General features: G+C 40.3%; 1 long non-coding RNA gene across 1 annotated transcript in view; it reads right to left on the minus strand.

Moving 5' to 3' along the window:
* LOC135418366 (uncharacterized) overlaps positions 1-25,381 on the minus strand; it is a 121,737-nt gene that overhangs the window by 42,755 nt on the left and 53,601 nt on the right. The gene's annotated exons all lie outside the window — the stretch shown is intronic.

Consider the following 25,381-nt stretch of genomic DNA (forward strand, 5'->3'; position numbering starts at 1 on the left):
TACCCAAATTTATTCTGAGCTTCTTTGTTACCCCCAAAAAATTTGAATAAATCAGATACATTAAAAGTCACTTCCCTTTATATTTTCTTGGCTTGTGATGTCAAGGCCTCAAAAATTAGGTAATATCAAGTTTTCTCTGAAGCCATTGAATTCATTCTTTCTCACACAATTAATATGGCAGGACACAATTGATCTTAATGAATATTAATTATTTATTAATAGTTAATTAATAAACTAATTATTATTTAATTTATAATAATTAAAATTAGTTAACAATTAATAAATTAATTAGGGAAACCATGTGGGATTAGATACCACATACATAGGTGGTACAGTACCACCTATTGTGGTACCAGTGCATGAGTGTGTAAAACAGCAATTGAAACACAAATAAATCCTGTGTGAGCCTCATGTGTTGAGATTTTTGGACTAATAGGCTGACAAAATGCATGAAAATGTCTGTTCTCACAGAAACAAATGCCTATAAAGTGGCCACAAATGTAAACTGAGCAATTTATTCACAATAGGACAAAGCTTTACATGAATTTTCTTCTACAAGAAAAGTCAGCACAACAAAACTAATAAATTTTAAGCTGGATCCTGATGCATTTCTGTAGAGACACCAAGTGCTACCCCTGCCACAGCATTGACTCAATATGGTAACAGTAGAGATGCATAATAAACATATTTAACTGCAGTAAATATCCACAAAAGTTAAGTATTCCTAAGAAAAAAGCAAACTGAGTCTCACACACCACCACTTGGCACAGTCTGACATTTCCCATCTGAATTTATACCTCTAAGGAGTTGTTTTCAGCTGTACAGAAGGTTAAGCCCTTCATGCCATCACACAGAAACAATAAAATCAAACCCAACCCTTTCAAGCCTGCCTGAATTTTGCTCAGCCCGATTTTCTCACGCTGATATTTTCCATAATCCTTTTCACGTATATTTTCCAGTTCAGGGTCACTCTTGTTTTCCAGGTGGGAGCTACTTTACATGCCTGCACTCCAGGAACATTTCCCTAGAAAATGTTAGCTTTTAATGATCTCTTTCCCAGAGACTGCCATAAATACTACTTTAACAGAATAAATGCAATGATCATCCTTAATGACTGTTTTTCTCTGGCTCCCAGAATTCAAGTGTGATTTGCTGTTGAAACACTCCCTGTTTTCTGCTCTGCCAGCGCAGCTTTTGTTTCATCTTCCTGGCCCCAAAAGCTCCAAGGTTCTGAAGAACACAAATTCATTGCAACACAAATCTTCTCACAGGCAGAGCTTGAGAGATTCCCCTCAAGATTTTCTGGCTGGTGGAACTGTAGCATTTGCCAGGATGCTCGGAGCTGTCTCCCAGCCTCCCATTTATTTACAAGGGATTCCTCTTTCTATACACAAGTGTTCTGTGTTTTATTGTCTTTATTTCTCATGTCTCACTCTGAACTGTTTAAAAACAAATTTATACGTGCATATGAATGTATTTTATTGTGCAAGTTTTGTATATAAATGGTATTTGAGCAACCTGCCCATGGCAGGAGGTTGGAACTAAATGATCTTTAAGGTCCCTTCCAACCCAAACCATTCTGAGATTCTATGGAAGATGTATGAATATTGCATCTCATACTGTATAATCTGAGAATACAGCTGTGTATAAACCTGAGGTGACCACATTTCAACACCTAAAGGCACCACAGTAGGCTTGTGTAGTTTACTGTGTACAACAGGTAATTTCTTTCCCAAATATTACACATAAATATTGGTCTTTTAGCTCCGTTTTGCTGAGATGCTGCCTTAAGGAAGAAAAGTTCCACACGTGATTTGTTTGCCACATGAAGTATCCTCAGGCTCATTTGCTCTTCTTTGAAGCCTGCCTGCACTTACAGCATAAAAAAGAAAATGCTGCCATTTATGATTTATTTCACAGTATGCTCCCTGACTCTCTCCTGCTCAGATGAGATGCAGCCTTTCCCAAACAAGTTCTGGAATTCTGCATGCAAGTGAGCCACAGCATCAGCTCCAAGGAGGAAAGGAAGCACATAATGTGAATTGGACTAACCCTTATCCATCAGTCCTGAGCAGTTTACATACATATATAAAATAGTGTGTGCATGTATATATATATATATGTGTGTGTGTGTGTGTATAAGCTCAAAGAAGTGAAGTAAAAGTATAGAAGAAAAAAAAATAAAAATAAAAAGTGTAAGACTAAGTTTAGAAAGTTGGAGGCCAAAAGCTGCCAAATCCAGACTGGTGAGCTGCTTTGAAACTAAGATCTGTGGAAAAAAGGAATGAAGGGGATAAGACATCCATCTCTTCTATCCCAGGTGACAGTTTTGCACAGCACCACCATAATATGCTGCAAACCATTGGGGTTCAAAGTGCTGTGTGATGGAGGCAGCTTTAATCTCTCCCCCAGAAACCCAAAACTTCTCTCAAAGAAAAGAAGCTTTTGATTTTTCCCAGTGGAAAACAGTATGTGTAGATAGGGGTCTAGATATTATGGAGCAAACTAGGATTAAAATCTCAGTTTGTGAGACTACTTCTGCACTGATTTTCTCTTTCAACATCTCTTCCAGTGACAGAAAGTGTTTAAGTAGTTATGATGGTAAAGTAGTGCCAGAGAGGAGAAACAGCTGCTCCTGTTGGCACACTTCATTACAAGTGTGCTACAGGATGAGAATTTGGCACTGGGGATAGAGAGAAGCATTTATCTTTTCAATGGGCAGAAGCTGGCCATTTTCTGCCACTTGCACAACACTGTAAGTTAGTCCTATATTTTTCCAGGTCCTTTCTTTTCACTGCAAAATAAATAAGGAACTTGCTTCCTCCCGGGCAGTGAGATAAGGGGTCGGTTAATGGATGTACTGCATGGAGGGGGCAGGGAGATTTCACAAGTGATGAAAACGAGGGAGATTTTCCACTCCTGCCTGCTCGTATATTCATGAGCATAACAGAGAGCAAAGCAGCAGCATGTTGTGGCTGGTAGAGTGTAATTCCTTCAGACACCAACAATTACAAGGCAGCCCAGCAGCGAGGCTCTGCAGTCTGCTCCTGCTGCACTGTGCATCGAGTCGGGGGGGAGGAAATTAAAAGCTTGAGTGCTCTGCTCCCCCAGGCATTCCCTGCAGCTGAGAACAGAAGGGAAAAGCTCATCCTGCTTGGCACTAGGCAGAAGCTTTTTAAAAAAAAAAAAAAAAGGGATCATATTCTACTCCACTTTTCCTCTAAGTGGTTCTTCCCGCCTTGGACATTAAACACAGAGCAGCCCAGTTCATCCCCACAGCCCCAGCCCTCCCTCCCTCACACACCACGGTTAAAGAAAAGGGTATAAAACACTTCTTTAACTAAAAAGTAAGCTGTAAAGTCTCGGTTTTCAAAAACTTCATTCTTTTCCAACTCTGAGATAGGGGCAAAAAGTACGAAAATCCATCTTTCTCTAGGTTTGAGAGACTGATAGATTAGTGAAAGGGTTTTTGTACCTAGCGAGGCTGTGTTTATATGGTTTTCTAGTGTTGTGTGTAAATGCATCACCTCTTTTAAGGAAAGGTCACTGGATCACGGATTTAGGGCTATTTGTTTCTTGGGCCACTTGTGGGTTTAGCTGCAATGAAACTGCCTTTGGGAACAATCCGCTGTTAATTGACTTTCTCTTTGACTGAGGCACCTCTGTTTTACAGAATGACAGATTTCAGTGGGGCAATGAAAACAGGGTTAATGTCTGGGCTATTGCTGGATATGATGTCCCTGTTTTGTTTTGGGGATGCTAGTTTAAGAAAACTTGTTAAACAGGTTTGGATGTTTTTCAAGAGCCATTGTGAGGTTACATCTGTTCTGCTGTTAAAAATGTTTGATGTTCCTGTCTTATCAACGGTGATGCTGCACAGGCAACAAGGGGAGAGAGAGAACAGAGGTAAAACCTCCCTGCTTCAGGCAGCAGCACTGCTGTTGGCATGTAGTGTGTGCCTGGAGTGAGAGCTGAGGGAGCTGAGACTTGCAGGTTCCAGGACTGAGCCTCCTGACCAACATGGGTCACATCCACGCTCACTCTGAAGTGCTGCCAAGTCCCAGGAGGATCAGCTACTCTTCTCAGGTGTTTGTTTTTTTTTTTAAGCCAGAATTAAAACATTTCAGATTTGATTACTGTTGGAATTAAAATCCTACTTTCTGTTGTGGAAACACGTTAAAATTCCTGTTTCAACTGATGTCAGAGTAACTTTTTGTGAGTCCCAATGAATATCAATCAATTCCCAGCTTGATATCACCAGCTCTGGTTTGCACAGACACTTCACTGTCTCGTTTTTCATTTAATCCTTGAGACTAGAACAATTTCTTCTGTCACCATGATTGCTCATAATTACCTTCAGTTGACTGATTTTAAAGTAATCCAGAGATTACTTTAAATTACAAAACCACAGGGACAAGAGTTATCCCCCAGTCACTGCCAGAAGTAGAAAGAGGAGTAACTCCACGAGGTCAGTTGAATCAGGCAGATGGAAAGCAGACTGTGGACTGTTTAGACCAACCTAGAGGAATCTGCCACATCCCAGCAGGGTGTCCATGGCACAGGGTTTGCAGAAGGTCGCTGGGAGAAGGTCCTGGATCTTGGCACATGGTTACACAAGCACAGAATCACAGAACCATCGAGGTTGGAAGAGACCTTCAAGATCATCTGGTCCAACCATCAGCCCAGCACCACCATAATCACCATTAAACCACATCCCCAAGTGCCATATTCAGAAGCCCCTTGAACATTTCCGGGACAGTGATTCCACCACCACCTTGGGCAACTTATTCCAATGTCTGACCACTGTTCCAATGGGAAAAAAAATGGTAATATCTAATCTGAACCTCCCCTGGCACAACTTAAGGACATTTTCTCATTTTTTTTCATTTAGACATGGCAAAAGAGACCAACTCCCACCTCACTACAACCCCCTGCCAGGGAGTTGAAGAGAGCCATGAGGTCCTCCCTGAGCCTGCTCTTCTCCAGATTAAACACCCTCAGCTCCCTCAGCTCTTCTCATCAGACATGTTTTCTAGATCCTTCCCCAGCTTCATTGCCTTTCTCTGGTCACGCTCCAGCACCTCAATATCTTCCTTGCAGTGAGGGGCTTAAAACTGAACACACAGTGCAAAGACAGGGAACAACAGGAGGAATTTGGCTCAGGGAAGATGATCAGCCTCATATTTTTTACCAGGGAATGTGATGGAATAAGAAGGTCCTTTGAACAGGACACAGCTTCCAGCAGTGGATATTTGAGGATAAATATGTTTTGAAAATGCCAGGGCCCATTTGGGTGGTGATGGGGAGGGTAATTGTGTACAATTGTTCATCACACAGATCTCTCACCACATTACTCAAGAGCAGGTTTGTACCTTCAGAGTTTTTTAAATGCTCTGAGTAACACTTCCAGGACAGAAGGTACAAAACTTTGCTGCACCTGGGGAACAACTTAGGGCACTTGAAATATAGAGTTGCTTTAGGGCTGCTCTGCACTGTGCTAGGTTAGAGCAGCTGCCTCAGAGCCATTTTACCAGCAAAGAATGCCCGAGTGGGTGGTGTTCCTTATCCAGAGCTGCATTTGCTGCTCTTCATTCCTCCCATCCTATTTGTCATCCTCTCTCCTCTGCTCTTTGCTGTCCTGGAGTTTGTGCAGTGACCTGGTAGGAGCCATTACAGAGGCACCAAGATGTGCCAGGGTCCTGATGTGCTGGGAGTTTCACCCTGGAATCCTGGCACAGGATGTGTCTCCCTTGCCACAATGAGCTCTCTGTGATAACCACTCAACTACTGCAGTGGTTTCTCTCAGGCAACTCTGTTTTCTGAACGTGTGTTTCAGAACAATCCCATGTTCCTGTCATCCCCAGATCTCCACGTGCTTGTTGAGTGTTTGCTCTGCAGTAAAACACCTCTTTGCACATTCCTTGGGTTAGGTCTGGAACAAACATTTTCAGAGAGACTAAAGAGCATCAGCAGAACAATAGACTTGCTGCCACCTACAGAAAGCAAGATGAGACTGGTGATGAGACTGGGAGCACACAGACAGAAAATAACTCAGGGCTAAGGACAGAAACCTTCAGAGCACTAGAAATATTAGAAGCCAACTTGAATAAAATATTGAGAAATATTTGAGACAAAATAATGACACTCCCAGTAGCCCAGAGCTAAAGACCTCTGCAAATTCAGAGGATGCAACTGGCCACATTTTAAGATGTTGTATTTGTAGAGCAGCTGTATCACACAGGGAAGGAATTTTCACTAATGAAACCCCCACAGCTGTTTCAGAGGATCTTAAAAGTCATTGTAAAACTCATAGCAATGTTTGTTCATTTAAGCACAGCTTGGTTTCTTAAATTCCAATAGGTTTGTGTGACACCAGACACACATTTAGCATTCAATCCAGCACAATGCTTCAAAGGATCTTTGAGATAAATGGAAGATTAGCAACAGATTTTTAACTAAGAAAAAACAGACACTACCAAAATGTCCATAAAATCAAATAAACAGCAGAAGATTTTAAAATACAGAGCACAGACACTTATGTGTTTATAGGAGGCACAGCTCTAAGGAAAACACTGAAGAGGCGTGTTGAGGAGTTGCAAAACAAGCAAATGCAGTGAAATATGATGGGTTTCTGATTTTTATAAATATCTGCAATACATCAGTACTGACAGGCCTGGCCAAGGTGTCCAACAGGACTTCCTACAAACAACCTGCTCTGAAATCTAAAAACAAAAATTTGAAGTGACGGTAATGGATTTGGGCTGATCAAAACCAAACAGAAATTGGAATTTTTTCTAGAGCAGATAGAAACATTTCCAATGAGATATCTTCTCACCAAAATCTTTTTTTCCTAATGCAGCCTGGCTGTTACACAGACATTGCTTTCACCACAGGTTTTTTTGCTTGGGAGGATTTTTCTGATCTGAGATAGAAAAGACAGAATTTGATATCAGAATAAGGTGCAATGAAAAATAGTTCCATGGGAGATTTTTAGAAAACATAACAGTTCTGGAGGGGGTGATGGAGATGCTGCAGTTAAGAGTCAGAAAATCAGTTAAACAACTATGCAACTATTTTCCCCAAAGGGAGAAACAACAGTTTGGAGCTGGGAACTGGCAGTGGCAAAGTCTATTCAGGTTTAACACAGATCACACCTACTGGGGGCCCTTTTCCAGACAGGGCAAAATCAAAGCCTCTCCAAAATGTGACAGGCCAAGACCATGAAGCTTGATTTCCCAAATGAGCACCTAGATATTTGTCCATTCTGGAACAAACATAGAAAAAAAATGTCCCTAATTTTTGTGGAATATTGAGAAGCCTCATTTGCACTGGAAATAGAATCCAAAATAAGTTTCCAAGTCCTCACAGGTAGAATTTGACTGTGGTCTCTAAACCTTTGGAAATCTCTGTCTTGGAGCACAACTGTGGTCCAGGGGAGCTCTGCCAGGTAATATCTCTCCACAGAGGAGAGAAGCATGCAGGAAATTGAGTTTCAAATTAATTAAACTTGGACCAAACACAGTCAGAGAACCTGAAATCTGGACATAGTACCAGCAACAGGAAAGAGCATTTAGTTGCATCTTAATGAACACTAAATACAGGAAACATAATTGCTTTAGTGAAAGACAGAATCTTAAAGGTAGTATCCTAAGAAGAAGTAGATTAATTCTACTTAGTAATGTGTACAAACTATATTAAATCTATAATATATTAAATGTACTATGTATATAAATATATTTTGTCCTGACCTACAGATAACTATGTCTTTCACTAACTGAGAAAGAAAGGATTTGAAGAACTCTTGGAGATTCTAAGGTATTTTCCTTCTCTTTAACGACCATTTCTTTTTCCAGTAGAGGACATGAAAAAATTACAGGGCTTATTGTGAAATAAGTTTGCACAAATTTCAGAAATTGTATCATTTTATTTGCACTTTCTTTTTTTCTTGACACAATCCTGAGTTTTTGGATAAACAGTGCTTTGCATGAAAAATAGGGGATATTGATGGTTACTAGCAGATAATAAGAAAAATTCTACTCTCCCTCACTTTCTCCTCATAATAAATAGGCTGCAACCAGCTTTTGCTGTAACCAAGAAAGATTGTTTAACAAATCTGTTTCTTTGGGCTTTTCTTCCTGCAGGAAATAACTCCATTCCAATAACAAAGCACTGACTAGAACATGACCTCATCATCCACAAAATATGCTTAGATAAGAGTTATTCTTCTGATCTTTCATAAGTTTTATCAGCATTTTATAGCTTAAAAGAGCTTATTTTCTTTGTATTGAGTTTTTAACAAATACATTTTATAGCAATGCCTAGTCAATGCACCAACTGGAAAAGCCACAGATCACAAAAATAAGGACACTTGAAGCAATCATCTGGCTCCTCTCACAGACTGGAGCCACCTTTCATCATTTTAACTCCTCTGAATTTCAGAGAACCTCCACAAGTGTCCTTCAAAAGGAGCTGTTGAACTCCTCTCACAGCAGAATTCTGCTCCAGATGGAGCCCCAATTGCTGTCAGACACCACCTGCCCCCGGCTGCTTAAAATTGCCAGGCCCAGGAGGCAAAGGGAGAAGTGTGGGTTTAAATCAACTCGCTCATTTCTGCTTTAAAAAAAGGAGGGAACAGTGGTGGAACCACAGCAAAGCTCAAGCAGAATTACAGTTTTCCTCCAGATATCCCAGGCTGGAGGTATATTCAGGTATTGTGAGTCTTTCTTTGGCCTCCAAACCCTATAACACCTCTCAGTGCCAAACCACAGCTTGCTCCAGGGCAAAGGCTTAAAAATTTGATCCTGGTGATGTATCCCTTGCTCCCACACACACAGATAGCTCCAAGTGGCCAAGGCAGGGCCAGCATCACTTGTGATCAGCCTCAGCACACCTCATTTTGTCTTGGGCAGGAATTCCCTTTTTTACTGTGACAGGGAATTAAAGGCTGAGAGGACAGCAACTCTGGGAGAAGTCCAGCTCCAGTGAAATGGCAGGGAATGTGGCACTGATTTCCCTGGGTTCAGCATTGATTTCACCGGGTTCTATCCCCAAGAATCACCTGAAATATCTGACCCTTCTGTCAGTGCAGCTGATATGATATAATATGATATTCCTCAAACCACTGAGGAGTCTTGCCTCCCACTTTCCTTTATTTAATACCCAGGCAGATACCTGGGGAGCTGCAATGCCTGCTTGTTTAATTTGCAGCTGCAAACCACTGTAATACCAATTATCAGCCACATTCCTGCTGAGCTGACTTAGAACCCAAATGTCTGCTCTCTGTCGCTCAGAACCGTCACTGAAGGAGCAAAGGAGGCAAGACATGGAAACAACAACACAAATCCATCAAACCATTGGCAGAGCACCCCAGATCTGTTCTGAGCAGCACCTACATGGAATAAAAGGTAGAGTCATCCCCCAGGACCAAACAGAAAAAGGGCTTCTGAGGCACAAAAAGATTTTCCATTGGAAACGAGGGCAAAACAGATTAAAAAGAGACAGAGCTGTTGTCTATTGTCTTGTCCAATACAAGTCCAGTCTTGTCCCAGTTTTGATCTGTTCATTCCAACAAAAGCTGAGCACCACTAAACTTCTTGGCAAAAATAACTAAAATAACACAGAGAGGGTTGAATTCTCTGTTCTGCCAGGGGAAAAGTAAGCTACAAAATTCATTCATTCTGATTGTTCCATTAATCCTGGGTACCCAATCTGGCAATCTCTTGCTGTCTGGTTAAAAAGATACAAAGCAAATGAAATCACTTTTTTTTCAGAGGAAACCAATCAAACCCAGTTGATCAAGTAGCCATAATGACCACTGGCAAATAAGATACATCATATTTGTATGTGTGCATCATATCCCAAAGACTCATCCTATTTTGTATTTGGAAAGGTGACCTGGCACAACTGAATTTGGCTGAAACCAGTATTTCCAATTTAAGTAAGCAACAGGGATCAAATATATAAAAAAAAAACCCAGTACCATTACCCTGGTTTTTTTGTTTGGCAGGTGCTGCTCTCACATTTGGTGACTGCTGCTTAACCATTGCCAGTTGTTTTTAATTCAGAAAAGATCCCAATCCCCTTTTTGACCTGCTGGTCCTGTTGACCTCAGTATCTTTGTTGGCTTCTCTTTTTTTTTTTCCTTGCATCCTATTGACAGCCAGAATAATTCCATTGTACACAGTGCTCTCTGCATATAAATGTGACCCTTTACAACTGAGGTCAATGCAAACAGAATGGAGGAACCACAATTGCAAGCAAAATATGCACCACTAAATTTGCCTATTATTATTAGCCTATTACTTGCTATCATTTCCTTATTGCTTCTGCTATCATTTGCCTTAAAAATCAGGAAATATAAATATTAGGTGCAGTTTAAAGAGATGAAAGAGATCACACAGTCATATCATAGCCATATAAATGAGGTTCTCCACATTAAATGAAATATCTTTAGGGAACTGGAGTACAAAGCAATGAAACACTTTTTTTTCATTTTCAACACCGTTAATAGTTTAAATTTGAATTTTAGACAACAAACCCAGAAAGGCCTGTTCACTGGGAGATAAAAGTTCAACTAAAACATTAAACTAAGATAAAAAAATGTTGATAAAGCTGGATGAGTAGGTTTTATTGGAAAATATTCCGTTAAGACAGGTTATATTTCTCTGATCCCTTTCAATTGACTTAAAATTATGACTAGAAACATTTATTTTGCTGAATACAGGAGGTTTGGGAAACACGAGTGAATTTTCTTCTTTGAGATTCCAACCACACTTTTCTTTCAAAAATTCTCTAAAAAACCACATTCCATCTGTAGATTTTTCTCCTAAGGCCACGATGCAAATTGGGTTTCTTATTATTTCTCTGCCTGCTCTCCACTCCTATTTTTGCTTCTCTAACCACTGACTCCTGTCCCATGGAGTGGGGAAGGAAAGAGGAGACTGCAAGCTATTAAATACCAATCCCAGCATTTACATGATGACAAGTCCTTGGCCTTTTTCATCACCTACCAACTATAAATGACCTGTTTAATTGTTCATCACTTTTCAGGAATTGAAGATACCTGGGAGGTGCATCAGCTTTAAGGAGATTTGTGGTTGCCCCGTGGATCAGAAAACACACGTGCTGGAGGCCACCTAAACTCCAGCTTAACATATTAAAAACCAGATTTATATGGCCCTTGGGACACCCCTGTGAAATACAATCAGACTGCTGGGACTTGTGCCTAGAGAAAAGCAGATTATGACAGTAATAAGGCAGGAGGATTTAATAAGAACAAGTGAGCAGGAATAAGTAACTGCAACAGGGGCTGAGCAGCACTGGGAGATTTCTCACAGGGGTGATTATTTATATTGCGGAACCAAAGTAGCAGCACTATGATTAAGGTCCTGTTAAGGAATTCAATTCTAATAAGAGCTTTAACCTTTAGTTTGTTGAAAAAAATGCCACTGAAATGGCAAAAAGTCAGAACTGTAGAATATGAACTTTGAACGGTAATTTAAACTGTATTTTTATGGTGGCTGATGAAAAATTTATTGGCACATAAAGCATAAGATCTTCTGGATCTTTTAAAGTCTTTTTAAGTTTTTCATTGTGTTCCTTAAAGATAGTTTTGTCCAAGGAAATCAAAACCATTTTGAACCATCAGCAGTCAAAGGGTGGCTCCAGGGAGGTTTCTTCCTGTAGTTGCAGTTACCCATCACTTTTGTTTTCTGTGCATTTTAGTCTCACTGTGAGTGTCTCATCCCATCATTTAATTCCAGAGATCCTTGTTGTGTTGAGAGAAAACAATTTCACAAATGTTTGGGATATTGTGCCAGTCAGCCCTGTCAGTGAAATTGCTACCCAAGAACAGAATAATGATGTTAAAAGTGATTAACAAACAAGAAGTTTCAGAATGTAGATACCTTCTAAAGAGGGAAATGAAGGCATGCATAAATCTTTCCATTTTAGCTTTTATTTGCACACCTTTAAGCACAGAAACGCTCAGAAGTTTTTGATTATTTTGTAACATCACACCCTAATATTAACTGACATTAAATAGAGCTTTGGATATTTCATTGTAACCTGGGCTACCACAATGGGCCAGAAACTTGATCCCTAGTTTTTACAGTTTAAGGAAACAGCACTTGGAAAAACTAATAGTGCAGTGATATGGCTGGAAATTGCAGGGAAATTATGGAAATGGTGGAAATTTTGAAATGTTGCAGGGTCTCAGTTTCAGCTCACGTGGCACTGAGAGCTATTCTGATTTTTGCACAACCTTCCCTTTCATGCCCTTCAGGATTAACAAAAGGGCTTCTGCATTTGATGTCTCTCAGCAGAGAAAAGACTCGAATCTCTCTGAATAAAGAGAAGAATAACTTCTATTCTATCCAGTCCCAAAACAGGAGCAGGTGTTGAGGAGAACACTGTGACACTGTGACACTGCACTGAGATCCAGCCCACAGGCACTGGGCATTGGTGCTCTCAGAAACGACAGGAAAAGGTTTCTAAGCTGTATTTTCATCTCTCACACTCCACAGAGAACAGTGATCCCGACTCCCACACGCCTGACACAGCACTGGGCGGTGATTTGGAGAGCAACAATGAAATCACATTATCCCACACCGAGAAAATGGAATTACTTCTCAAAATGTCATGGTTTGATGACTCTATTACCATGAAACCATTCCTCCACATTTTGTAAATCAAATTAAAAGCACCGCACTGGAGATGGCTTTTCCCCACTAGAACCTGCTAATAGTTTTACACCCTGGGTCAAATAAAACAATTTTTCAACAAAATTTACATAAGACCTAAATATGCTTTTGCTCCTGTGGCCCTTCAGGTCTTTTTTATCTCAAAATAAGAAAAAAGGTAGTCATTATAAACCAAATGTGTATTTGATGGTCTAAAGGAGCTCTGACTAAAGAGGAGGCAAGTTGAAAACACTGTGGGTCAAGTAGGGTTCTTGCCTTTTCTTTGCCCTGTGCCAAGAGCTCGTTAACTCTTTGCTTTTAATCAGTCATCCAGCACTTTTGTGTTATCACATTATCAGGGCTGGAGTTCTGCAGCTCAACCAGGTTCCTGGAGCTTGTAGAGAGAGCCAGGACTTCCAGTGTCTGGGATGTTAGTATGATTTTCATTTAGGTTTTGATCTAATGCAGTTGTTTCGAGGTCTGTTTGCAAATTGGAAGTCTTGGAAATAGGTTCAATCAAATTTCAATACAAAGCTGGGCACTACTGGAGATATTTCCAGTGACAGAACAAGCTCTTCTGAGGTGTTTGCTCTGACCAGCCCTGTGAGTGATCTGTGAAAATCAGTGTTTTATCATTCTCCTCAAACACAGTTGTAAATCCTCTTTTTTCTTAGTCATGTTTCTGGTTGCTAGTAACTCACCCTAATGGAACAGGGTGACTTTCAGGTGTATTCAAAAGAGATTTGTCGAAAACTTCAGAAATAAAGCCCAGAAGGTGGATATTCATTCTCCCCCTTAGAGTATGCTTGAGTAATCTGGGTCCAAGGAAGTCAACAGAATAATTTTCCTTCACTCTGCCAGACTAGGAGTGGGGAGTTTTAGTCATTGGTTATTTTGAGAGAGATGACACAACCTTACCACATTTCAACCTTAAAATCCTAGTACAGTGCCTGCTTCAAAGCATTTCCAGACCTACACCAGCAGACACCAGACAAAAGAAAAGAACAAAAGAAAAGAACTTATTTCAAATTTCAAACAAGTAAAAGGTCTTGTACTGTCATTTTGTCTGAATGTAGTTTGTAGCAGCAATAAATATTTTATGCCAGGGGCAACAGCCTTACACAGCACTTGCTGCAGTCTCTCTCATTTCTTTCCTCTTGACCCATGCTAATATTTGCAAGGCAGATACTTAAGGGACTGCTCATGTCTCCAAGCTATAAAATGATGTCTGGTTTACAGCAAACATCCATCTTCCTTAAAAATGTGTGCTATTCTTCAGCACTATTCCCAATTATTAACTTAGGGCAAAGCTTCCCAGCATTTTGGTTGCACTGTAAAATTATTTTCCTAAGAGGATGCTTTGCCTTTAGTGATGTATTTGTTATTGCCACTACATGCAATCAAACCATCACTTATACAAACCTCCCCTTGCAAATCAAGGTATTCAGCACCTCTCAAGCTGTTATTGCTGTCACTGTGAAAATAGCAAAGGCAAAGGATTCTCCTGGAATAGTCACTCCTGGAGTCCAGGAGAGCTACAAGGATTTGGGACTGGAGCATCTCTCTGATGGGGACAGTTTGGAGAAGAGAAGACTGAGAGGGGACCTTATTAAAGTCTGTCTGTGCCTGAAGGGAGGGTGTCAGCTGGTGGATCCAGGCTCTGCTCAGGGGTGCCAAGCAATGGGACCAGAGGCAACAGGTGGAAACTGGAACACAGAAGTTCCCCCTGAATATGAGGAAGAACTTCTTTGCTGTGCAGGTGACTGAGTGTTGGGACAGACTGCTCAGAGAGGGTGTGGAGATTCCCTCACTGGAAATGTCCCAAAGCCATCTGGACACACTCCTGAGTGGCAGGAGGGGACCCACTGGAGCAGGGAAGTCGGAGCAGACGAGCTCCAGTGCTCCCTGAGCCCCCCTGGGATTCTCTGTTGTTTGGATAGGGATATAGAGAATGATATCACAAGAGCAGGAGGGGGGAACTGTAGGTGAATAGTGAAAAAACCCTTCACAAACCTGCCTGGTTTTGCTGAAAGCACAATCCCCAGGAATGCTCTGCAGGAGAAAGGAGAACTCAGAGGACACCCCTGAGAGGGACCACGTGCTCTGGGATAGTTCTTGTGCTGCTTAAAATACTGAAGGCAGGGGTGAGAATCCTCTTGTAGTTTGTCCTTGTCCATCTCTTCTTGCCTCCCTGTTTACCTGGAGAAGTGTTCAAAGAGGGTGGATGCACCACCACGCTGCTGGTGGTGGCACAGATCACATCTGCACGGACACATCCACCCCTCAGGAGCTCCAACCAACTTTTTTCCTGCTCATGTGCTCTCTGAAACAATTCTTTCATTGCTCAAAATAGAATAAAGCATTTCTTCGCACCCAGTCTATTAAAAGGTAGCAAGAAACTGCACAGATTTGGAAATTTTATCTAAAGAAGAAGTTTAAAAGCAGTTGGAACAAAAAAAAAATCCACATTTTGTCTCAAAAAGCTCTTTCAACATTGTTTTCAAATTGATTACATTTTATAGCCAACCAGTATTACTTTATTTATATCCTATTAAAAATGGCATTCAAATTTAAACATCTGCAAGGTGTTAAGCATCCTCAGCAGAATTCTGAGTAAGCTCAACTCCCACCAGCTACAGATGGAGAGGAGGGGGCTGAGAAGAGTCATTGCAAGAGTCATTCCTGAGGATGGTTAAGTTTAATTCCATTTTGATGGGTGCTGTTGTTTGGGGCCACCAAATCCCACTCCATATTTAGAAAGCTGACTCTCACAGCAGCTAAAAGTCACAGTGTCCTGAAGGTCTGTATTTCTCACTACTTTGACACTGTGACTAGTTAAGAAGGTCCACAGCATAAAATCCACCATAAAATCCAGGAAACCAGAGTATAAAGCCTATTTTCATTTCCCTATAGGTTTGTCTTAGCAAAAACAGCTTCCAGCCTTTGGAGTTAACTTGTGCCAGTTGGGTGGACTCTGCATGGGTGATGTTTTGTGGGTTACTGACATTTCTGCAGAGCAGAGGTTGTTTCTCACTACAACTCATTGTGGTTTTCATTGGCTGAATAATGATGGGCTCCTGCCAGGTTAAATTGGGGTTTTACCCAAAATAAAATGTCAAAATAGATACAAACTCTTCTTTAACATAGCCTTGAAAAACCACAAGAGACACGTCTCAGAAAGAGTCCTGTACTAGCTAATAAATTAAAGCTGGTATATAACCTGAAAAATATAGTAAAAAAATGCCTTTTCCATAAACTCTGTTTGAACAGATAGGGACAAACCAGCCCAGTCTAAGACTAGAGCAGTTAGAATATAAGCAGTGAGAGCAACTCCTTCAGGAAACACATGCTTTTGTGTTTAACTGGAAATTATTAGACTGACAGTTTTGGGAGTGATGTAAACCATAAATCCTACCTCTAACTATTCCTCTTCACAGTATTTTAGCAATTGCCAAGCATGATATCACAGCAGAAGCTTTAAGATGCCCTGGGCAGCACCAAGCACAACTCAGTCCTGATCCCTGCCCAGGAAAGGCTGCTCTCCTTAAAAAGGTAATAGAACACGAGGATTTATCTTGTAACATCTGTAAACAACTCCCTGAGTTACTGTCAGGTTAGAAGCTTTCTAGAGATCAAAGGAGCACGAGGTCTCAAAGCTTCTGACACACAGCAGAGGTTTAAAACACTTATTGACATTCTGAACATCCACACAAAGGCTCAGGAGCCAAAATTCCCCTTCCCAGCCCTCAAGCTGCTTGGTCTAAATTTGCTTTCAGCAGTTATTGAGCAGAAGTGGTTTGGGTTTGTTTGGGTTTTTTTTTCCAAAGAGTTTGTGTTTTCTTTTTTTTTTGCCAGAAACCCAAGCTTGAATGTGAAATTTTATAAATAAATCTTGGTATTTGATAAGATTACTTCACTGAAGTGAGAGCAGCACGATTTCAGAAAAAGGTGTATATTAAAAAAACCCTTTTATTTACATCTTGCCTAAAACACTCCTAATCTACAATTGACCACTTCTAAATTGAAAATTATTATGCACCATTTGTTCATACTGTAATTGCACCTCACAGTCCAGTGCAGCACACACATCATTAAGTAAAACCAAAAATCCACTGATCATAAATCTCAAGATACAGCTAAAATATGCTTTATATGATGATAGACTAGCCAGATATATTTATTTAAGTCAAGTTATCTCAACAGGACAACTAAAGGCTTTAGTATGAGATTTGACAAGAACCTGTGTTTGTGAGAGGTCTCTAGAGGACCCAGTGGGATCTTTTGCTGTTGCTGTGACATGTTTTATTGTCTTTTAGCAGGATACTACAAAAAGAATTCAAAAAAATAACAAATATAAAATACACTAAGCAACAAAACTCAAAAAAGGCCCATCAGAGAGCTCACTCCAAATGCTTTCTGAGGTTGTAGCTGCACTGTAGGGTCTATCTGTAAGTAATCAGTCCAAGGCAATGACTTTGACATTTTGAGAACCCAAAGCCTATGAAAACAGGTGGCACCAACCACCTCAAAAAGCCACACTCCGAGGCAACACCTGGGAAAAAAATCTCTCACCACGTTTCCAGTGATTTAAAAATATTATTTACCTGTTAGAATTATGGCAAAGCCTTCATGCTGCAAATGAGATCATGGCCAAATTTGTCTAGCTTTTATAGCAAACACACAGTGTGCCTTTGCTCCAAAGGGCTGAAAATCAGGTGTTGAGGCAGCACAGAGAGAGGAAAATAAAGTAATATATTTTCACTTGAATGATGCAGAATTGAGGCCCAGGGAGTTCAGTGCACTGCTTGGGTATCACACAGATCTTTGTGCACTGATGCCTTTGTGCCTCAGACCTCCAGCTTAGCTCCTTTTGCTTAAAAAACATTGATTGAAGGAAATTCAGAAAGTGCAGCTTCCCCCAGTAAAAAACAAAGAATAGAGGCAGATGAAGATGTGAGCAGTTTAAACCAAGTATTTTAACAATCTGGTTTGAAGCAGACTAATTAGGCTCTAAAAATCACAGAGGATTAGGAGAGTATTTTGCAACACTAAATAATGCTAAATATTAAGGAATTACTTAAAAAATTCAAGTTTTTGAAATACATTTTCTTCAGCGTGAGTGGGATGGAAAAACAGATCGAAAAATAAACTCACTCACAAGACTAGCAGTAGTAAAAAGAACACACCACACACTAAGAAACATGCTATAAAAACACACAAAAAGGGGGGAAAGAGTGGGGTTTGTGCCTATACAAACACCTCATACCAAGGACAAACTTTCCATTTATTAAAAAAAAAAAAAAGAAAGAAAAAACAAAGTCTCTACGGTTTTATTTCACCATCCACCTTCTACTGAATGTATGTTCATAGTCACAAACCTCAAAAGTGGCTGCTTTCAGCTCAGTTAATCAAATGAGCTGATATTTCATCTGATTTCTCTGCAAACTGATAAGATATTCATAAATAAATCAATCACACAATCTATCTACCTGTTTAATAAATGTTTAATCTACACTTTGATATGTTTTCTCTGTTCAGATGCTTCAACTGATGTATTTCTATTAGTCCACCTATTGAAAATGTTTCCGTTTTTCTCAATCCCTTTTTGGTTTACAGAGGAATTCTATTTGCCTCAGGTTTAGCATTATTTTCCCTCATATCTACCATACTGAGGATTTGATTCTTCAGTGACCTGTGGCTTTTACATCTACTTAAAACTTTTTCAGCACTCTAGACCTTAAAACTTATCTTAAAAACTGGAAGGCATGTGACTGCTACCCCAGGCTGTGATCATGAGGGAGCCATTCCTTTTGTTGAAACTACCTTTTTTCAAGCTCACACTGTGTCACATGGCTGAACCTTTGAAATGTCTCAGTTTTCTGCCAAACACACCAGATCTTCTTGATTCTCACTTTGAAACCAGCCCAGTTCAAGTTGTAATGAATCAACACCTGATGTCCTCATCCCTGGTCTTTTAGCTTCTGGTGACTTGCTGCTCTTTGTGTTAAAGTCAAATTTACCAGTAACACAGCTTTTCCTAGTTTGAAAAGCCCCAAAGCATTTAGAAGGTGTAAAAACCATTAAAAAGCATAATTAAAAGGCAAAGCAATGAATTGTGAGCTCTGCACCAATTTCAAAGGATGAGGAAATTAATCCCAGAGTCCTAGGACAAAAATCTACATCCTAATTCCTGGATGACCCCAAATTTAACAGTCACTGCAGAACCTCTTCTGAGCCACAAGAATTTTCAGAATTCCAATCACAGTGAGTGCTGTGTCCTTACACAGAGCTGAGGGAAGGACAGATCTGAAGAGAAGGTTCAGCCAGAGCAGATCTCAGGCAAAAATCCCCAGGATGGACAGAATGTGTTTCCAGCCACTTCTGCTGAGTCAGGTTTCCAACTAGTGAATGAAGGCCCAGGTTGGTGTGGAAATACAGGACTTATTTGCATATAATGTGCAGGTATCTGACAGGATTAATTTTAGCCCCTTTTTTTGCAGCAGACATTTATCACCAGCCCAATTATCTGAATACCAATCAGAGAAGGCAAAAATAACGTGCCTACGATGATTAGGCAAGTGTGTCATCTGCAGGAGGTACTTTGCCATCAACAAAAAGAGCAGTGACATCAGGAGCAGCAAGAACTTCATTAGTCACTGAGGAGAAGTTCTGCACAAAAAGCCAAACACTTCACAAAACAGAACCTCCTGGTGGAATGAGGTTGGCCCCGGGTTTCAAGTTGTTTTCCTGAACCATATGGCCAAAAATAATAAGCTTCTAAACTGACTAATTATTGAGAGAAGTAGAGAAAGCTGTCTGGCCTTATACAGAGAGGATCCTCCAGGTTTCCCTCCCTTCCACAAAAGGGTTTCAGTAAGAAAATCCTTCTTCTTTTTTTATTTTTTTTTTTTTAAATTGCAGCAAAACCTTACTCTTATTATTTTGGGTACAGACTCAGGCTTGTAAAACCTACTCCTTAAATCCCACTCTTGCAAGTGGCAAGGGAAAGAAAGAGATAATAGTAGTTCCTTATTTTAACCATTAAAAATGCTTAGGTGCTGGTAAGCAGTGTAACGTGAAGAAAGAGATTTAAAGGGATTTGAAAGATATTTAAAGAGATTTGAAAGATATTGAAAGAGATTTGAAACATATTGAAAGAGATTTGAAACATATTTGAAAGATCAGCTAATTGTTTCTGGAGTTGTGAAGGTCAGCTTAGACTGAATTTAGTTGTTAAGATTAAACAACTTATGGGATGCAAGGGTGTAAAGGAAACTAGAAATTGTAGCTGCTGAGATTGTCCATGGGCTGTAACTTGTTCATTACTACTGGGGAAGCCTAAAAATGTAGATTTGAGCTCATGCTTGCATGAAATATGGAGTTGTTTGTATGGACAGCACACAATCACTGACTGGCACATTTTTCTGACAAATAGCAGGCAAAGCAAGAAGCAGAAGTGCAGAATTGTCCTGTTACTAAACCAGACATAGAGAAGTACCACAAGTCTTTGTTCTTGGCAAGAGTTTCACATGAGTGATGTGCCCCTGTTTCCACCTGCCCTACCCAGGGGCACAGGTAAGGACAGGGGAGACACCAATTCCTGTGTGATTCTTCCCTTTGTGCCAAAATGTGCTTTTGTTCCCCAGAACGAGATCATTTTGCCACAGCTCTCAGGAGGACATCCAAGCTGTGCTGACAAGCACTGGAAAATAGATACTTTACAAAATAAAAGAGCTCTAAGTGCCTCAGTGTCAGCCCCAGAGGTCAAAGCCTCCCTGCCTGCACCTCACACGTGCTCCTCTGTAAATGTTTTCATGCAGAGGTCAGCTGAGGGCCCTCATCCTGCTTTCTTTTACCTGTCCAAGGAGGCAAAGGTCAGCTTTTTTCTAAATAAATTCTCACTTTCAAGACAACCTTGTGATCAGTTAGTTCAGACAGTGGAGACCAGCTCAGCATTGTGTGCAGCCAGACATCTCCTTGGAAGCAGAGCTCATCTGCTCAAGGGCTTGGCACTTGGGATTTTTGTTCCCTGCTGCACAGACTAACTTGTGAGCAGCTCCCCAAAAGCTGAGACTGAGTCATGTCTGCAGCCTGGGGGGTTCTGGCATTCTAAGCAAACCTGACAGACTTCAGGCAGCTTCAAGGTCAGGAGTTCTGACTTTAAAGGGGCTGAGTTTTAAACTGTCTGCTGAGGTTTAATTCAGGATTTGGGGTTTGTTAATTTTAGGTATCATAGGGTGCAATCTCAAGAAAGTGTTCATGCAAAAAAAAAATCCCCACACAGGTAAATGCACAGATATGAAAATTAGATAAATTCTATATGGTCAAAATTCACGACCTGTTTATCTGTATTCAGTCATCCCACTGACCACAGCACCTGGCAGTCTGAATACAAACACTGATAATCTGGAATTCAGTTATATTCCAGGAAAAAAGCCACGAGCAAGGATTTTATATCAGCCTGCAGTGACAGAGAGAAGACAAAACAGGTACACCAACTGTTGGATGGAATTTTTAAAAAAATTGCAAGGGAATGAGAAGCAGCATGGATGACTGACTCCTGAATTTCCAATAGCTTTCTGGGTTTGCCACCAAAATAAAACAAATGGTCTAATTCACTGCTCTTTATTATGTGACAAGAGTTGTAACAGATTTAAAATACAATATAATTATTTTTTCTGTTCAAAATGGGTACTTTTACTCAGCTGAAAGTTCTATATTTAAGTCTAATATTCCCTATGAGTAGCAGATTGGGGATATATGACAACAAATTCCTGAGTCTCTATATTAACTTATCTGTTTTCATGTCAACACCATGCACACAGCTGAATTACAATTCCAAAATCACATGGAATGGAATAAATACTAACTATTAATATCATTGCCCTCAATTTCTTTCTTTGATTCTTGCATAATCAGTGCAGTCTGATACGGTGAAAGGGTGAAAATGCCAAATCCAATGTACAAACAATATTGTGCCCTGGAGTTAGTCAGCAGATGAAACACATGGTTGTGTTTTGGAACATAACTATGCTGAGCCTACACATTTCTATTTTTAGCAGGTGTGGTTCCATCCAATATGTCCAAAGCTGAGTTTCTGGCTACATTCTGTACTGACAGCTATAAAAACTAATGACTGCTTGGGACATTTGTGTCACTTACACCAGGATAAATGAAGAATAATTTTGTCATGGTGCCAAAGCACCTCCTTGTTGAAATCTCGACTGGTAATTTCTGGTGACAGACAATCACAGAGTCATGGAATATGCTGAGTTGGAAGGGGTCCATCAGGATCATTGATTCCAACTCTAAGCTCTGCACAGATCACTCCAAAATTCCACCCTGTCCCTGAGAGTGTTGTCCAAGCACTCCTGGAGCTCTGGCAGCCTTGGGGCTGTGCCCACTGCCCTGGGGAGCCTGGGCAGTGCCAACCACCCTCTGGGGGAAGAACCTTTTTCCTGATATTCAACCTGAACTTCCCCCAACTCAAATCCCAAACAAGACTTGCTGGCTGGGAGGCACATGGAATTTACACTGTGGCTGTTTTTAATAACGACATTCCTGAACCATCCTAACAAATGACCATAAAATATGAACTCTCCTACGAGATCCACTTTTAATGACCCCTGGGAAGAAGGGAATGTGCCTGCAGGACAGCTGGGGGAGCAGGAACCCACAGGTTCTGGTGACAGTGAGGACACAAGGTCTTTCCCACCCTTTTCGGGACCATCGAGGAACATCAGCCCAGATTGTTAGTCCAGGTAAATTGGCAGAGTTTTATTGGGGTAAACTCATGGAGATTTTGGACAGTGAATTTTTTTGTGCTTCCAAAGAAGCCTCTTTCTTCAGCACCCTTTCCAGCATCTCCCTTTTCCTCCTCAGGACATTTTCCTCTTATCTGCTTTCAAAGAACCCTGTGGTCTGGGTAAAACCACCACCACCACCTTTTTATTGCCAAATCTGACAGGCACAAAAAGGATACTGTTAAATTTCTCCTTGTTTATGGGGAGAATCAACTAGCTTGTTTCAACTTTTTCCCTGAAAAATACGTCTTGAAAATGTTTTCCATCCTGTACTTTATGTCACTGAATTTTAAGGAAAACTTATTGTATAATTCAGATTCTCTGTACCATGTCGTGTATAGTAATATGGTCATGACTATGACAATTATTAAAATAGGAAAATCACATTTCAGAATTTCTAGAGATGACTTGGAAACACTGTTAACATCAGAGAGGTTATTTTGTTCTTGTCTCTCAGTAAAACCCACAGGCATACAAATCAATGAGGATTTAACAACGATATTTTTAAACATCAAATCTGTTTAATCCCGTCTCTTTGTTTATAAGCAACTTTTTCAAGTGCCATAAACGAGTCAGTTCCCAGTGCCAGCTCCAGTTCCACAGACTGAGCAGCATTTTATAACGTTGCTCTGCCAAATTATCAGGGCTTGATCAACATGCAGCCTTGCAGACATAAAACATCATTGGGATCAGATGTTGGTAAGCAAAACACCTCCCCCTCTCTGCAGATGTCAGTTCTATCCCTCTGAAAGAGCAAAGGATCTTCCAGCTAAGTGATCCTGATATCCCACATCCAGAGACACACAGGGAAAGGTCTGTAGGTAATCCCAGTTGTCCCAGTCTAATTAACTTCTTGTCCTCCAGGTAAGAACAAATCTGAGCAGTTTGTGAGCATTGGAACATTCATCCAGAGCAAAAAGTGAGTGACATTCTTCCACAACACAGTGGGCTCTGCATCAGGTTCTATTAAAAAGCCTCCCTGAGTGGGTAACATCACTTTCCAAAATCTTTTCATTCTCTTGAATTTCACACCAAGGTCCAGATATGGTTTTAGCCAATGGACCAGTGGACTCTTAAATGATGTATTTTTAAACATGTTTCTGCACATGCATGCATGTAAAGCTCTACCAGTCTTTATTGAACCCAAACCTACAATATAACTTTACTGAAACACCTGTGGGATTTATTAATTGTTAAAGCAACAAGGAGAAGCAAATTTAATTTAGGAACAGAGCGTGGAAAAATGTGCTCATTTAATGAGTAACATTAAACTCATGGAATCAGTTAGGTTGGAAAAGACCCTGAACATCATCAAGCCCAAGACTTTTGGTTCTTCTTTCCTGAAGACAGGTTTATATTAAGGGAGGTTCTGGACTGTCAGAGGTGACCAACTTGTTAAAAAATAGGGAAAGCATGATCCAAAAGATCCCTAGAAGTGTTCATCCACTTCATTTGGTAATTTAGTCCGGACACAGGGAGACAGATGAGCACTTGATACAAGTGGCTTCGAGTCACGAAATTCAGGTCTAGACTTCTCAAGGTTTGGAAAACAAGTGGTAAGAATCACTTGGTGGTATAAACTTGCCTTTAAATATAAATTATTAAGACTGGAGCTGTGATTTTTTTTCCAAGCTGCCAGAGTTCAATACTTTCTGACCTGGTTCTCCTAGATATTGTACGTGTGGAGGGTGTGATGTTGTCCTTTTCTGATGGTGTCAGGAGAGCTTCCAAAGCCCTCTCAGTGCCTCTCTGCAAACGTGACACACACTTGTCAGATGTGCAGGTGGCCATTCACTGAAACAAAATTATTATGTGTATTTTCATTCATCTTTGTGATGCAGTTAGGGGGGGAATTGCAGCATTTTCTAATGGACTGGATAATCAAGCTTTGGGGCAAAGCTCTTGGCCTTTTTGCAATAATGGAGAGGATTGGAATTTCCAAATGCACCCACTGTGATTTCCCAAAAAATAAATTCAACTTGTATTTAACATCTGTCAAATCTCCAACTGTTATGCAGCTCACGACAGCCTGACAGAAATCAATACCCTCTGTATGTTCTCTTCATTATTGTTTGACATACAGCTGATAAATATGGGGTAGTGGGGAAGGTGAGCTGAGATCACTGCCTCCTTCCCTAATTAAAAATTATTTTCCAGTGCTTTTTACATAGATCCAGGAAAGTAATTCAGCTCTGTGGTTCAATAGTGCTTTGATTGCACGGATTTCCCCAGGCTTACAGACACATAGAAGAAAACATCATAGATGATTTCATCCTTCTAAAGACACAGCAGGAGACAACATTGATTTTTCTTAATCAACTACATATGCAGACAGGACTATGTGTGGACAAAATGCATAGAAAGTGAATTTAAGAAGGCTTACATTAATTACTTTGAAAACAGTGCAGTTTAAAAAAATGATATTTATCTTTCCCCCTTTTCCCACTCTGCCTTCTCTGCTCTCAGAATCCAGTCCTGCAGAAAACATCTGCAAAATATTGCAAATTGCAATATTTTTGTGAGCACTGTGTCACATTTTGGATTAGGGGACCTTGCATAAGCCTCAGTAGTTTTTATATTATGATTTACAGCTATAGCAGCATCTAGAAATACCAATCATGGCCAAGTCCTTGGCAGTCTGTGCACAATCTGTGAGAGACAATCATACCTGGGAAGAACTCAGAATGACAATCAAAACAGGGAATAAAAAAACAAAATTGCAAACTTCCTGCAAGAGAAGTTCCCTGGAAGGCTCTGTAAGACAACCTCACTTGGCAACTGTCCCCTTCATCAATTTGTCATGTATCTTAAAAAAAAAAACAGTCAATTAATTTAGCAATTTGTGCCATATTGGAAAGCGTGATTAAAATTTAAAAGGCAATTGTTAGTTTTCTAGCT

Source organism: Pseudopipra pipra, chromosome 8 (assembly GCF_036250125.1).
Source record: "Pseudopipra pipra isolate bDixPip1 chromosome 8, bDixPip1.hap1, whole genome shotgun sequence".
NCBI classification, from domain to species: domain Eukaryota; kingdom Metazoa; phylum Chordata; class Aves; order Passeriformes; family Pipridae; genus Pseudopipra; species Pseudopipra pipra.